At 40.4% G+C, this 17,605-nt stretch overlaps 1 pseudogene; it reads left to right on the top strand.

The window, feature by feature from the left end:
- Positions 1-10,364, top strand: part of LOC132497833 (glyceraldehyde-3-phosphate dehydrogenase-like) — a 31,426-nt pseudogene extending 21,062 nt beyond the window's left edge.
- Positions 10,365-17,605: the final 7,241 nt, after the last annotated feature.

The following is a 17,605-nucleotide window of genomic DNA, read 5'->3' as shown; positions in this document are numbered from 1 at the left end:
CCTCAAGTGTCATAGTAAAGCAGTGTTTTCCTTGTCATTTGTTTCTAGATATTTTTTGATTTCCTCTTTGATTTCTTCAGTGATCTCTTGGTTATTTAGTAGTGTATTGTTTAGCCTCCATGTGTTTGTATTTTTTACAGTTTTTTTTCCCTGTAATTGATATCTAGTCTCATAGCGCTGTGGTCAGAAAAGATACTTGATACAATTTCAATTTTCTTAAATTTACCAAGGCTTGATTTGTGACCCAAGATATGATCTATCCTGGAGAATGCTCCATGAGCACTTGAGAAGAATGTGTATTCTGTTGTTTTTGGATGCAATGTCCTATAAATATCAATTAAGTCCATCTTGTTTAATGTATCATTTAAAGTTTGTGTTTGCTTATTTATTTTCATTTTGGATGATCTGTCCATTGGTGAAAGTGGGGTGTTAAAGTCCCCTACTATGATTGTGTTACTGTCGATTTCCCCTTTTATGGCTGTTAGCATTTGCCTTATGTATTGAGGTGCTCCTATGTTGGGTGCATAAATATTTACAGTTGTGTCTTGGATTGATCCCTTGATTAGTATGTAATGTCCTTCTTTGTCTCTTGTAACATTCCTTATTTTAAAGTCTATTTTTTCTGATATGAGAATTGCTACTCCAGCTTTCTTTTGATTTCCATTTGCATGGAATATCTTTTTCCATCCCCTCACTTTCAGTCTGTATATGTCCCTAGGTCTGAAGTGGGTCTCTTGTAGACAGCATATATACGGGTCTTGTTTTTGTATCCATTCAGCCAGTCTATGTCATTTGGTTGGAGCATTATTCCATTTACATTTAAGGTAGTTATCGATATGTATGTTCCTATTACCATTTTCTTAATTGTTTTGGATTTGTTGGCCACTCTATTTAAAATCATAGCCATTGATTATCCCTCCTCACCTAGAACTCTCTGTCCCTCCCCTGTTTTAGTTTCCTCCTTAGTACCATGTACCACTTATATTTCATTTATTTGTTTTGTTTATTGTGTGTCTTCTCCCACCAGAATGAAAGAGAAGCAGGGATCTTCTGTCCATTTTGTTCACTGTTGTATCCTCAGCACCTAGAACAGAGCCTGGCAAATAACAGGTCCTTAGTAAATATTTGTTGTATCCTTGAGAGCTGACAAGGATACAGCAACAACTCAAATGAATTCTGGATCAATATTTACCCAGTTAATTTCAGACAATTCAAACTTCCAGGTTCTCAGTCCCTCATCCCAATGAAAAGTACAACCCCATCTCCCACCCTTTGAACAATTTATAAACCTCAGGTTAAGAGGATTTGATGTCTTCTTAGAAACCTGGTCTTCTTATTCTTTTGAATAGCAAAGTGCTTAGCAACTCCTAGTAACATCTGAGCCTTGCATTGCCTTTGTATTTGGCAGGAAGAAGTAGGTTAAAGTAACTGAGCTTTTTATCTGAGCCAATGAAAGCACTTTGAGTCATTATTAGCAATGGATTGGACCTCCTTAGGAGAACTGTTGAGAAAACACACAAAATATGGTGTCTTGGGAATTCAAAGGGAAGATCAACAAAGGCTCCAGGGGAAAGGGGAGTGCAGGAAACTGTAGTTACTATGATGCCTGGGCCATCATCCTGAGGGTTTAGGTTTGGACTGTGGAGCTGTATTTAAATCCAGTATTGGCAGCTAGTGATTGGCTCTCATCCTCTGCCCAGCTGCTATTTTCATTTCATTCACTTTACAATAATGCAACCTCACATTTCACACAATTGCAGTTTTTGAACCTCACTCCCAGCATGACTTTATTCTAATGAGCTAGCCACATACAGCAGTTTCTAATGGATTCTAAACAGTGGCTGGACAATGTCTGTAATTTGGGGTTTTCAATGCAGTGAAAGAACCCATAACAGTCCTCAGTCCTTCTGAGTCTCTCTTTGCAGTAGATTTGTCCAATAGAAACTCAGCACATAATCACCAGCCTCAGATACCTGGAAGACACATCCATTGGTGTTTTCTCAAGAACTAACCCACTCAGAGCTGCTCTGGTTAGCCTGGCTATTGATATCTTCCTCTGACATAAGGATGAGCCAGGATTTTCTTATTTGGTAACTAGTCGATGCTATAACAGATGAGGTCATTTGGACAGGCCAGGATGTCTGTTGTTTTTTGTTTTTTGTTTTTGCTTCCACAGAGGATTATTTGGAAGATTTACTGTGCATGAAACAATTTGAAATTCTTATGTAACAAACTCTTTGAAATCTGAAATTCCTCCATGTAACAAACTATTGCTAAACATGAAGTAAATCTTCGTCACCACCACTCTGCACCATTTTCTGAGCAACTTCTACAAGCACAGAGAATATATGACAGTAATATACTACTATGGGGAAAATCCCCTTGCCTAACAACCACCTTGGGTTCCCTAATTGAAATGGACTATTTGTACTGGTAACACAAACTGCTGTGCCGTTTAAAAATCAACATTGGAAAACATTAAAGTGGGAACCTGTGGATTCTGATTCAGAAAAGTTTGTGCAACATCCAGCAGTCTTCCCTCCTGTGAAGCTGTAGAGAGACCTTTCTTTCCAGCTATTCAAAAGTCCATTGTGCAACTAGTAACCAGAACCTACTATTTAGTAAGAAGAGTAACCCAGGGATGCTTCTCATCATAGCCAAAATGGTGGCTACTTGCATGGCGTGAAAATAGAGATACACCAACATGTCTGAATGCTGCCAACTGTCTGCCCATTATTAGAGCCATTTCTTTGCTTTAAGACATTAGGTCTGCCTCTTCCTTATATGAGAGCAGAGTCACTGGAGTCGTATTAAAGGTAAAATTCTGTCTTTTCATTACTTTTGCCTAGTGCCATCACTGTTGGCACTATTGAGGAGCAGTGGGGTTTTTTTGTTTTTTTGTTTTTGCGGTTCGCGGGCCTCTCACTGTGTGGCCTCTCCCGTTGCGGAGCACAGGCTCTGAACGCGCAGGCTCAGCGGCCATGGCTCACGGGCCCAGCCGCTCCGCGGCATGCGGGATCCTCCCGGACCAGGGCACGAACCCATGTCCCCTGCATCGGCAGGCGGACTCTCAACCACTGCGCCATCAGGGAAGCCCCCCCCCGCCTTTTTTAAAGATTTTTAGAAATTTCATGTAATGTCTGAAACATTTATATTAACATATTTCCATACAAATAACCCAAAGAAAGTTTAGTATTAGTTGTTGTTTTTGTTTGGTTGGTTGGTTTTTTATACTGCAGGTTCTTATCAGTCATCAATTTTATACACATCAGTGTATACATGTCAATCCCAATCGCCCAATTCAGCACACCGCCATCCCCACCCCACCACTGTTTTCCCCCCTTGGTGTCCATATGTTTATTCTCTACATCTGTGTCTCAACTTCTGCCCTGCAAACCAGTTCATCTGTACCATTTTTCTAGGTTCCACATACGTGCGTTAATATATGATATTTGTTTTTCTCTTTCTGACTTACTTCACTCTGTAGGACAGTCTCTAGATCCATCCACATCTCTACAAATGACCCAATTTCGTTCCTTTTTTATGGCTGAGTAATATTCCATTGTATATATGTACCACAACTTCTTTATCCATTCGTCTGTCGGTGGGCATTTAGGTTGCTTCCATGACCTGGCTATTGTAAATAGTGCTGCAATGAACATTGGGGTGCATGTGTCTTTTTGAATTATGGTTTTCTCTGGGTATATGCCCAGTAGTGGGATTGCTGGATCATATGGTAATTCTATTTTTAGTTTTTTAAGGAACCTCCATACTGTTCTCCATAGTGGCTGTATCAATTTACATTCCCACCAACAGTACAAGAGGGTTCCCTTTTCTCCACACCCTCTCCAGCATTGCTTGTTTGTAGATTTTCTGATGATGCCTATTCTAACTGGTGTGAGGTGATTCCTCATTGTAGTTTTGATTTGCATTTCTGTAATGATTAGTGATGTTGAGCAGCTTTTCATTTTGAGTCCTAAGCTGGATGGTTTTTTGTCCTGGGTGAAAGAGAGAGAAAAAGGGAACAGAGAGGCAGATGATGCATTGTTTATAATTGCATTTTATATAAATATAAGCACGTACTTATATGATATGTCTAAAACATAAAAAACTATAGAGACAGAGAACAGATCACAGGTTGCCTGGGATAAGGAGGTGAGAGCAAGGATTGACTGCAGATACACAGAAGGGAACTTTTTGGAGTGATGCATGTATTCTAAAACTAGATTGTGATGAGCCTTGCATAACAGTATAAATTTACTGTTTATAAATTCATCAGACTGTCCACTCAAAAAGGCTGAATTTTTAAACTTCTATTTACAACAGCATCAGAAAGAATAAAATGCTTAGGAGTGAAGTTAACCAAGAAGATGTAAGACTTGTGCTCTGAAAACTACAAAATATTGCTCAAAGAAGTGAAAGAACACCTAAATAAATGGAAAGACATGCTGTGTTCATGGGTTGGAGGACTTACATTGTTAAGATGTCAATACTTCCCAAATTGACAGAGTCCGTGCAATCCTGATCAAAATGCCAGTGGCTTTTTTTTTTTTTTTTTTGCAGAAATTGAAAAGCCAATCCTCAAATTCATATGGAAGTGCAAAGGATCTCAAATAGCCAAAACAATATTGAAAAAGAACGAAGTCAGGGGACTCACACTTCTTGATTTCAAAACTCACTACAAGGCTACAATATCCAAAGCAATGCAGTACTAGCATAAGGACAGACACATAGACAAATGGCATAAAACTGAGAGTCCAAAAATAAATGTATACATCTGTGGCCAAGTGGTTTTCAACAAGAATGTGAAGACCATTCAATGGGAGAAAAATAGGCTCTTCAACAAATGGATATCCATGTGTGAAAGAGTAGAGCTGGACTCCTATCTCATACCATGTAAAAAAATTAACTCAAAATAGATGAATGGCCTAAATGGAAGATCTAAAACTATAAAACTCTTCAAATAAAACATAGGAGTAAATCTCCATTACCTCAGATTTGGCAATGGATTCTTTTTTTTTTTTTTTTTTTTTTTTTGAGTATAGTTGCTTTACAATGTTATGTTAGTTTCTGCTGTACAGCAAAGTGAATCGGCCACACATATACATATATCCCCTCTTCCTTGGATTTCCTTCCCATTTAGGTCACCACAGAGCATCGAGTAGAGTTCCATGTGCTATTCAGTCGGTTCTCAGGCAGTGGGTTCTTAGATATCACATCAAATACACAAACAACAGAAGAAAAAAATAGATAAATTGGACTTCACCAAAATTAAAGACGTTTATGCATAAAAGGACATTATCAAGAAATTTAAAAGAAAACATACAGAACTGAAGAAAATTTTTACAAGTCATGTATCTGGTAGATGTCTAGTATCCAGAATGTAGAATGAACTCTTACTACCCAAGAATAAAACACCCAATTAAAAAATGAGCAAAGGATTTGAATAGACATTTCTCCAAAGAAGCTATATAAGTGGCTAATAAGCACATGAAAATATGTTCAGCGTCACCAGCCATTAAGGAAATGCAAATCAAAACCACAATGAGGGGGCCTCCCTGGTGGCGCAGTGGTTAAGAGTCCGCCTGCCGATGCAGGGGATACGGGTTCGTGCCCCGGTCTGGGAGGATCCCATATGCCGCGGAGCGGCTGGGCCCGTGAGCCATGGCCGCTGGGCCTGCGCATCCGGAGCCTGTGCTCCGCAACGGGAGAGGCCACAACAGTGAGAGGCCCACATACCGCAAAAAAAAAAAAAAAAAAAAAAAAAAAAACCACAATGAGATACTATTTCACACTCACTAGGATGGCAATGATAGCAACAACAGAAAATAACAAGCATGGGTGAGGATGTGGAGAAATTGGGACCCTTGTACATTGCTGGTAAGAATGTAAAATGGTACAGCTTCTGAGGAAAACAGTTCGATGGTTTCTCAAAAGCTAAACACAGAATTGCCATAAGACCCAGCAATTTCACTTCTAGGCATATACCGTAAAGAATCGAAAGGAGGGAGTCAAACAGACACTTCTATGCCAGTGTTCATTGCAACATTATTCACAATAGTCAAAAGATGTCAAGAACCTAAATGTCCATCAACAGATGAATGGGTAAGCAAAATATGGTATATACATACAATGGAATATTATTCAGCCATAAAAAGAAATGAAGTGCTGATATATGATCCAACATGTATCATAAATGGATGAACCTTGAAAACATTATGCTAAGTGAAATAAGCCAGAAGCAAAAGGACAAATATTTTAGGATTCCACTTATATGAAATACTTAGACTAGGCAAATTCATAGAGGCGGAAAGTAGAATGGTGGCTGCCTGGGAAATGGGAAGTTATTGTTTAATGATTACAGAGTTTCTGCTTGGGGTGATGAAAAGCTTTTGGAATAGATGGTGGTGATGATTGGACAACACTGTCAATATAATTAATGCTACTGCATGCTTTAAAATGGTTAAAATGGCAAATTTATGTTATATAATATTTTAGCACAATAAAAAATAAATAGAAAGTAAAATAAATAAATAGAAAATAAATTAAAAAATAAATAGGTCACCCTGGTAAAGTTAATTTTAAAATTCTGATTTCAAAAAATAAAAATAACACATTCTGTGTACAAAGACCACATCTGTTTCTTATCATCCTTGAGCAAACCCAGTCCCGTTTCATATGGAATTTGACATCCATGAGCACTCATTAAATGTTGACTAACCCTTAAAAATGGGATGATAGAAAAACCAGATATGAGAGGGATAGCTATAATCTATAAAATCATATTAAGATTTATCAGGTAGTATTTATGGAGAGCAATCTTCCAAGCAATAAAATATGTTTGCTGAGTGAGAGAAGAGATTTCTCTCTATTGAAACAGTTGCTGGTCTGGTATGCTGCCAAATGTCCAGAAATGATGTAACGTGGAAAATGTTGGAATTTTCCACAGACATGAATGACAAAAATTATAAATAAAGGACACCAATTAAAGCATCTTCCCTACTTGTTAAAGTAAAATATGCCCTAAAACACTGCCAGGGATTTTCAGATGTCAGTCAACAAATGACACAATCACCAGAACTCTGCTGGAATTTATTTTTCACTCACATTCTTGCCAACCCAAGCTTTTTAAACTTTGCATCTGCCATATTGGCTGGAGAGGACTGTTCCCATGCTAGTGATGGAATTTAGTGTGAGTCTTAAAGGGATGGGTCTGTGGCTTTCCTCACATCAGCCACACTTGAAGTACTACTGACCCAAGGGGTCATCTGCTCTAGTTTGAGGGGCCACCGATAGGAAAAGTCTTATTTCTTTCTTGTCACATACTGCTTTCCATGTTACAATATCCCTCCTATTTTTTAAAAAATTGAGGTATAGTTGATTTACAATGTTGTTTTACTTTCTGCTGTACGGCAAAGTGACTCAGTTATACGTGTATATACATTCTTTTTTATATTCTTTTCTATTATGGTTCATCCCAGGACATTGAATGTAGTTCCCTGTGCTATATAGTAGGACCTTGTTGTTTAGCCCTTCTATATGTAATAGTTTGCATCTGCTAACCCCAAACTCCCAGTCCATCCCTTCCCCACCCCCCTCCCCCTTGGCAACCACAAGTCTGTTCTCTATGTCTGTGAGTCTGTTTCTGTTTCACAGATAGGTTCATTTGGGTCATATTTTAGATTCCACATATAAGTGATATCATATGGTATTTGTCTTTCTCTTTTTGACTTACTTCACTTAGTATGATAATCTCTACATCCATCCATGTTGCTGCAAATGGCATTATTTCATTCTTTTTTTATGGCTGAGTAGTATTCCATTGTATATAAACACCACATCTTCTTTATCCATTCATCTGTTGATGGACATTTAGGTTTTTTCCCTGTCTTGACTATTGTGAAGAGTGCTGCTATGAACATAGGGGTGCATGTATCTTTTCGAATTATAGTTTTGTCTGGATATATGCCCAGGAGTGGGATTGCTGGATCATATGGCAACTCTACTGTTAGTTTTTTGAGGAACCTCCATACTGTTCTCCATAGTGGCTGCACCAGTTTACATTCCCACCAACAGTGTAAGAGGGTTCCCTTTTCTCCACACCCTCGCCAGCATTTATTATTTGTAGACTTTTAAATGATGGCCATTCTGACTGGTATGAGGTGGTACTTCATTGTAGTTTCGATTTGCATTTCTCTAATAGTTAGTGATGTTGAGCATCTTTTCATGTGCCTGTTGGCCATCTGTATATCTTCTTTGGAGGAGTGTCTATTTAGGTCTTCTGCCCATTTTCCGATTGGGTTGGCAGCAGATGCTGCCTTAGAGAAGTCCTGCATCCCCTGGCTCTATCACCCCCACATGCTCAGTCATTGGCTGAAGGAGCCCAGGGGACCTTGCACAGCTGTGGGCTTTCAGCCACCCACGCTCCCCACCATGCGTTCTCCCAAAGGGAGACCTGACCAGTGCATCTCCATGGCTGCCACACTGGCTGTCAGACACAGGTCTGTCCCTGGCCTTTCCCTCCCAGAAGACGCCCACCTCTTCCTTGCCTTCCCTTAGCACCTCTGTAGGAGCTCATGAGAAACAGAAAACCAGAGTTGATCAGAAGTTCCAGGCTAAACCAGGGGAGAAATGCCAACCTACTAAAACAAGGAGTTACTGTAAATGGACATTCCTTTTGGTGGGATGGAAATGTTCTAAAATTGGATTGTGGCGATGGTTGTACAACTCTGTAAATTTACTAAAAATCATTGAATTGCACACTTAAAGCGAGTGAATATTATGGTACATAACTTATACTTCAATAAAACTGTTTAAAAATGCAAAATAAGTTAATAAAGGCCTATGAGTTCGTCCTGAATAAAACATTGTTAGGAATGTCCAGAGGAAACACTGAAATGAACAACAGCAAACTTTGTTGATGGCTGTTTTGGGTGATGGAAAACATATATTTTAAACATTTCTTCTTTACCCTTTCTGTTTTTTTTCTAAATTTTCTACACTGAGCAAATATTTGAAAGGTATATTATCATTTAAATATTTTCACCTATCATGTATCTGGGCAGAAAATAAAACCTAAACATGTTTTTATTCAAATAACTGGTGATCAGAATAATCATTGGAGATTTTGTTAGCTGAAAGACTTTCAAAATGAAGTTAAACTGACTCAGTTACATGTATGCATAGCAGACTTACAATTCTGGTTATGACAGAGTAGCTTGGATCCTAATAACCATGCCAACAAGAATAAATATAAAAGCTGGATAAAATGCAAACCAATAATAACGACAACCAAAATGGATAAATAAGCAAACCAACAACAGCTTTTTTAAGGTATCAGAAGCCAACCAAAGCGGGCAGGCATTCAGGGGCCAAGATCCTGCATAGGTGATACCAACATTCAACACTGGTTTTTTCCACTGAAAACATATGCTGATTCGTGAACTGTGTATACGCAGGACGAGAGGCAAAACCACCAAGCAGAAGGTAGCTATTGCGAGGCTATAAGGGCAAACCAAGGATTGGCAGGCTTACAGCACTGGGGAGACAAAAACTGCAGTTCAAGACCTGCCAAAGAGGAGGAGCCATGGTTAATACTCCCGTTTTCAGTTGAGAATCTTAAGGACTATGCCCCAGGGTAGGGTTTCTTAACCTTGGCACTATTGACTTGTTGGGCTCTCTTTGTGGGGACTGAGGGCTGGGGGAAGGGGGGCTGTCTTGAGCATTTTAGGATGTGTACTGCATACTGACCTCTACCTGCTAGCTGTCAGTAGCACCCATCCCCAACTTGTGACGATCAAAAATGTCTCCAAATTTTGCCAAGTGTCCTCCAGGGCCCCAGATCATCTCTAGTTGAGAACCACTGCCCTAGGGTTAAGGAAAACCAGAACTCGTGAACACCATCTGTGCCATCAATTCCACCCAGAAGACCACGTACGTCCCCTCTGGGCAGCCGTGGTGTGATGTCTGTGGGGCTGCCCTGCTCCTACTGGCACTGCCCAGGCTGTGGGCAAGGTCATCCAGGGGCTGAATGGGGGAGGTTCACAGGCTGGTCGTCTGTGTCTCCACCCCCAACATGTTGGTCATGGATCAGACCTGCCATCTAGGGAAAAGCAGCCCAAAATGACATCAAGAAGGTGGTGAAGCAAACATCAGAGGTCCCCCTAAAGAGCACCCTGGGTTACACTGAGGACCAGGTTGGCTCCTGCATCTTTAACAGCGACACCCGCTCTCCCACCTTCAGTGCCGGGGTTGGCATTGCCCTCAATGACTGCTTTGTCAAGCTCATTTCCTGGTATGACAATGAATTTGGCTACAGCAACAGAGTGGTAGGACTTATAGTCCATGTGGCCTCTGAGGAGTAAGAGCCCCCTGGACCACCAGCCCCAGTGAGATCATGAGAGGAAGAGAGAGGCCCTCAGCTGTTGGGGGTTCTTTGCCCCACCTGGATTCCCCAACACACTGAGAATCTCCCATCCTAAACACAGTTTCCATCCCAGACCCCTGAAGACATGGAGGGGCTAAGGAGCCCTACCTTGTCATGTGTCATCCATGAAGTACACTGTACCCAGCCCCCCTCTCCCAAATTAGAGATGGATAGATGCACAGTTAATTGTTAAACAAATAGGCTAAAATGTTAACAGTAGAATCTAGGGGACAGGTATATAGAGATTAACTGTAAAGTCTTTCAATTTGCCTATACTTTTGAAAATTTTTCACAATCAAATGTCGGGAGGGGGCTTACTTAAAGACTGAGACTCATAATGGAATACAGGTAGCAAGTTAGCAGGAATCATGTTACCACAGTGTTAAAGCAACCTGCAAAGTAATGTGAGAATTAACTACACACATGGACTAATAAGTCTGTTTATACATTGCCGTCATCTAAAGACTTTATTGAGTGCTTATCCAACATGACCTTTGCTTTAATTTCTGACAGGAAATGATTAGAGTGTGCCAACCAAAAAACAGCAATCAATTGCTACTGAGTACAGGTTAAATTCTGTGCAGTGAAGACAAAAAAGAGCTTGTATTGCAAATTTTTCCCCCCAAGCCCAGGATAGTGGTCACAGGAAAAAGGTTTGGATTATAATTGGAAAGTATTCAATAATCTTAGATTGCAAGTGCTTTCTGTGGTCACTCAATCATTTAATTAATTGGACAGCTATTTATTGGAAGTCCACGATGGGTTTGCACTGTTCAAGGTGCTGAGGATTTTTTAAAAAGCAGTGAATAAACGAGTAAAATAAGACTAGCCCTTATGGAGCTTAGATTCCAGTGAAGAGACAAAGACCAAACAAATAAATAAAATATATATTACCTGGTGGTAAGCATGATGGAGAAGAATAAAGACGGGACGGGTTAGTGGGTGCTGGGGTGGAGATGGACCGGGGTGCGATTCCACGGATGGTTAGGAAAGGGCATTTCCAGAAGGGAGCTTTTGATCAAAGGCCTGAAGGAGGTCAGGTAGTGAGCCAGGTGGGAATCTGAGAGAGGAACATTCCAGGCAGAGGAGTCAGCCCATTGTAAAGGCCCTAAAGGGAGGACATGCCCAGTGGGTCAGGGAACAGTCAGGAAGCCAGGAGGCTGGTGTGGACTGACTGAGAGGAAAGTGAAAGGAGAGGACAGCGAAGTGGGAACGCAGACTGGGGAGACAATGCCCGTCCTCTGAAGCCCTCGTAAAAGTCACTGTGGCCACTGGAAGATTCTCAGCAGAACAGTGACGTGACCTGCCTGACATTAAACACTTGTTGACTACCGGTGCTGTTCTAAAAGGTTTGGACCTTACAGGCTTGGGAAACCATCAGACTCTATAAGTATAGAGCTTAGTCATGAGTATAAGGTTAATCTGAGCAGTGAGGTTTCATTTAGGTTTTTCTTTTCTTTTTCTTAAAATAATGTTTTATTTTTAATTGTCTTAAAAACACGTAACACATAAATGTTACTGTCTTCATCATTTTTAAGTGTGCAGCTCAGCAGTGTTAGGCCTATTCACACTGTTGTTCAACAGATCACAACTTTTTCGTTCTGCAAAACTAAAACTTTGTACCCAGTAAACAACAACTCCCTATCACTCCTTCCTTCCAGTCCTTGTCAACCACCATTCTACTCTCTGTCTCTATGAATTTGACTGCTCTAGGTACAGTCAAATTCAAGTGGGATCATACAGTATTTGTCTTTTTTCTTCTTATTATTCTTAATAAGCCAGTGAAACTGGCTTATTTCACTTAGCATAATGTCATCAAGGTTCATCAATGTTATAACATGTGACAGGATTTCCTTCCTTTTTAAGGCTGAATAATATTCCATTGTACGTATCTAGCATATATTTTGTTTCTCATTCATCCATTGATGGACACTGGGTTGCTTCTACCTCTTGGCTATTGTGAATAGTGCTGCTGTGAACATAGGTGTGCAAACATCTCTTTGAGTTCCTGTTTTCAGTTCTTTGGATATATGCCCAGAAGTGGGATTGCTGGATCATATGGTATTCTATTTTTAAATATTTGAGGAATCATCATACTATTTCCATAGGACTGGCATCATTTTACATTCCCACCAACAATGCACAATGGTTCCAGATTCTCCACATCCTCTCCAACACTTGCTATTTTCTGTTTTTTTGTTTGTTTGTTTGTTTGTTTGTTTTTTGTGGTACGCGGGCCTCTCACTGTTGTGGCCTCTCCCATTGCGGAGCACAGGCTCCAGATGCGCAGGCTCAGCGGCCACGGCTCACGGGCCCAACTGCTCCGCGGCATGTGGGATCTTCCCGGACCGGGGCACGAACCCATGTCCCCTGCATCGGCAGGCGGACTCTCAACCACTGCGCCACCAGGGAAGCCCTATTTTCTGGTTTTTTGATAGTAGCCGTCCTAATGGGTCTGAGATTTTCTTCTTTGTGTGTGTTTTTTAAAAAAATATTTATTTATTTATTTATTTGGCTGCATTGGGTCTTAGTTGTAGCACATGGGTACCTTAGTTGCAGCACACGCGATCCTTAGTTGCAGCACACGCGATCCTCATTGCAGCATGCGGGATCCTTCGTTGCGGTGTGCAGACTCTTCATTGCAGCTCATGGACTTCTCTCTAGTTGTGGTGCATGGGCTCAGTAGTTGCCCCACGGACTGTGGGATCTTACTTCCCTGACCAGGGATCAAACCCGCGTCTCCTGCATTGGAAGATGGATTCTTAACCACTGGACTACCAGGGAAGTCCCTCGTCTTTGTTTTTAATTGAAGTAATGTTTTCCAATTCTCTTCACTACTTCTCATTTTATCTCTTACACCAAGCAAACTTCCACTAACCTCTCTATTTCTACTTTTCTGGAACCAGTTGTAACACACAGGAGTCAAGCTGGAAAAATGAGGAGTGGCTGCAGTCCTTTCTTTCCCCCACTTCACTGCATTCCCTTTTGCTTGCTGGTTCATGTCAGGGGAACTAAGCATAAACTTTGCTTCTTTTTAGGTTCTGTGAACAAAATGCCATTTTTAGCACTGAATTTTAGCCAGATTTAACCACAAAACACTTCAGAAATCTGGGAGAGAAGGAATTTGATTTATAGTTCCCTTAAAGTGAAAGTGGAGTCTACTGCCCTCTGGGCATGACGATAGCTACCTGACCAGAATATGTTTTGGCCTCTGTCATGATTCATACTTAAACTACATCCCATTTTTATTGTTTGACTGTTAAGATTTATGTCTCCAGTTGATTAGATAAGGAATTCTAAGCAAGGGTGGAGGAGGAAGATGATAACATTACAGACTTTTCTCTTTCAGTTCCTGCTCTCTGAAGCTTGCCTTCATGCTCTGAATTTCCCTCAAGGAGAGCCACTTAGTAACCATGTCCTTGGCTGGTGTTGACTCTTGTTTGAAAGTTTTCTGCTTTGAATAAAAAGTCTTTGATTTTTTTCCTTCTGCCCTTAAAATAAAAATGCTGTAGTTAAGTGCCCTGGGTCAAATTCAGCCCTTAGTTACTATTTCTATGGCATTTGTATTGTACACATAAGCAAACCCTGAAGTTGATTCCATTACAAAGTTTTAATAACAACTTACGTCTGTGGATCATTTTAGATTGTAGAAAATGATTGCATGTACATTTGTTCATCTGATATATACACACACACAACTATGCAGTAGGTAAGGCAGAAATATTTAGTCCTATTTGACAGGCAAAGTAACTGAGATTCAGAGAGGTTAAGTGGCTGATTCAAGGCTACACAGGCATGGATGGGGCTCAAACCCAGACCTCCCAATTCTTAAAACTGTGCTAAGGAGGGTTTTGGTTTGCTCTGGTTTCTGATGATTATGGAATTACAAATACATATCCAAAGATAGATTATTATATTATTCCCATACAGTGCTTCCAAAAGATGTGAAAAGTGAGGAAGAAAACACAATTGAGTGAAAGTAACCAAATTTGTGACATGCAGGACACAGGTAAGAATCTTGAAGGAACTGTTTGGAAGGAATATGGTAGATTGCAAACTACTAAGGAGCAATGACTGAGGCTTATTTATTTTTGCATTTTGGATAATCCCCAACACAGCATCTTGCACCCACTGAGTACTGAATGTATAAAGGAATGAATGAGTACAATTACCTAAAGTCCTGGAGGAAGCTTGCCAAGGAATTGAGGTGGCTGGGAGAACTTATTGGAAGTTTAATGAAAAAAAAAGTTTAATGAAAATTTCATTAAGTTCTTCAGGAAAAAAAGGCCCAACTAGCTAACTGGAGCTTCTGCTTCCATGCAGCCAGAGAACAGGAAGACGGGAAGAAATAGATAAAAAGCTGGCCTTGATTTGCTGTGACTTTCATTCCATCCACCTGAGAATTGTATGGTTGATAATAGATGCAAAATAGAGCGAACAACTTGTGCTGAGAATTTCCTTTTTTTTTTTGAGAATTTCCATTTTTTAAAAACCTATCATCGGGCTTCCCTGGTGGTGCAGTGGTTGAGAGTCTGCCTGCCGATGCAGGGGGCACGGGTTCGTGCCCCGGTCCGGGAAGATCCCACATGCTGCGGAGCGGCTGGGCCCGTGAGCCATGGCCGCTGAGCCTGCGCGTCCGGAGCCTGTGCTCCGCAATGGGAGAGGCCACGACAGTGAGAGCCCTGCGTACCGCAAAAAAAAAATAATAACAAAGAAAACAAACAAACAAACAAAAAAACCTGTCATCATTTTGCTGTATATAATGACATTAATGACCCACCAATTGATCTGAATGTCTGGGGTCAGTTGGGGCAGCGCCTGGCCCAGAGCAGGTGCTCAGTAAATGTTATTGGAAGAATGAATGAAGGTCAGGTGTTAACCAGACAAAAGCAGCCTGGCAAGCAGGGAGGCCCTGGAGAAGGACCGGCCTAAGCACTCTCTTCCCTAATTGCCACTAAAGAGTGGGACTTCCAGGTTAGAGGAACAGCACCCCTCTGTCACTCTCTCCTTCAGACTTAGGAAGGGGAAAACCCCACAAATTACAAGGAGCTCTTTTGGCAAGAGCTGCTTAGGAGGTTGTATTCTGGTCACATCACCAGTGACATCCACTGGTGCTTCTGAGGTCAACTTTTCCAATTATCTATAGGGGGTTATGATGATTTATTTCACAATTTGATAAGGTAAACTGGAAATTTCTAAATGGATTCATAATTTAAATGTTTAAAGGAAAGCTGTAAAAATTATTAGGTGCAATAAAGAATAGACATACATACTTCAGTAAATTGAAGAATTCTTTTGTATATTTTGCACCTAAACTTACTGGTTTCCTAATTGTTTCTTTCATATTTCCAATTTTGTTTAAAGTCAGGTTACCTATATTTTGTAAATGTCAGTTAGGTTCAGTTGATTAATGGTGCTGTTCAGGTCAGCTATGTCCTTACTGATGTTCAGCCTGCTGGGTCTGCTAACTACTGATGGAAGGGTGTTGATGCCTCCAGCTATAATAGTGGACTTGTCTATGTCTCTTGGCAGTTTTTGCCTCATGTATTTTGATTCTCTGTTGTCAGGCACATATACAGTAAGGATTGTTATGCCTTCTTAAAGAAGTGACCCCCCCTTATCATTATGTAATACCTCTCTTTATCCATGATAATTTTCCTTATTCTCCAGTCTGAAATTCATATGCTACCCCAGCTTTCTTTTGGTGAGTGTTGGCATGGGTCTGTCTTTCTCCAACCCTTTACTTTTCACTTGTCTCTGTGTTTATACTTAAAGTGGGTTTCTTGGATCTTATTTTTTAATTCACTCTGAGAATCTATATCTTTTAATTGGTGTTATTTAGACCATTCATGTATAAAGTGATTATTGATACAGTTGGATTAATATCTACCATGTTTGTCACTGTTTTCTGTTTGTTGCATTTGTTCTTTTTAAAAATCTTATCCTATTTTTCTGCCTTCTCTAGTTTTAATTGAGCATTTTATGTGATTCCATTTCCTCTTCTCTCTCAGCATATCAATTATATTTTCTCAAAAAAAAATTTTTTTTGGTGGATGCCCTAGAATTTGCAATACATATTTGCAACTAACTTAAGTCCTCTTTCAAATAATGATTCATGGATAGTGTGGGTAGCTCTTTATAGAACAGCGGTTCCCAAACTTTTTGGCACCAGGGACCAGTTTCATGGAAGACAGTTTTTCCACAGACGGGGATTGGGGGGTGGGGGATGGTTTGGGGATGATTCAAGCGCATTACATTTACAATTGTGCGCTTTATTTCTTTTATTATTACATTGTAATATATAATGAAATAATTATGCAACTCACCGTAATGCTCATAGGAGGTGGAGCTCAGGTGGTCATGTGAGCGATGGGGAGCGGCTATAAATACAGATGAAGCTTTGCTCACTTGCCTGCCTCTCACCTCCTGCTGTGTGGCCCGGTTCCTAACAGGTTGGAGACCCCATTTGTAGAGTATTCCTGATTCCCTCCTCCCATCGCTTATAACATTACTGTCATTGATTTCACTGACCTATATGCTATAATCAGCTAATACATTGTTACTATCATTACTTTGCATGGGTAGATAAATTAAGAATAAGAAAAATAAAAGATCTTATTTTACTTTCATTTATTCCTCCCCAACATTCTTCCTTTCTTTATGTGGATCTGAGTTTCTGACCTGTATCGTTTTCTTTCTCTCTAAAGAACTACTTTTAGGGCTTCCCTGGTGGCACAGTGGTTGTGAGTCTGCCTGCCGATGCAGGGGACACGGGTTTGTGCCCCGGTCTGGGAAGGTCCCACATGCCATGGAGCGGCTAGGCCCGTGAGCCATGGCTGCTGAGCCTGTGCATCTGGAGCCTGTGCTCCGCAACGGGAGAGGCCACAACAGAGAGAGGCCCGCGTACCACAAAAAAAAAAAAAAAAAAGCACTACGTTTAGTATCTCTTATAGGCAGTTCTACTGTGAGGAATTCCCTCATTTTTTGTTTGTCTGAATAAGTGGTTTTTCTCCTTCACTTTCGAAGGATAATTTCACTGGATATGGAATTATAGGTTGGTGGGGTTTTTCTTTCAACACTTTAAATATTTCACTCCACTCTCTTTTTGCTTACACGGTTTCTGATGAAAAGTCAGATATACTTCCTATCTTTGCTTCTCTATAAGTGAGACTTTTTTCC

Source organism: Mesoplodon densirostris, chromosome 10, assembly GCF_025265405.1.
Source record: "Mesoplodon densirostris isolate mMesDen1 chromosome 10, mMesDen1 primary haplotype, whole genome shotgun sequence".
Lineage (NCBI taxonomy): Eukaryota > Metazoa > Chordata > Mammalia > Artiodactyla > Ziphiidae > Mesoplodon > Mesoplodon densirostris.
The sequence above is the reverse complement of the archived record's forward strand: the minus strand, read 5'-3'. Positions and strand labels throughout refer to the sequence as shown.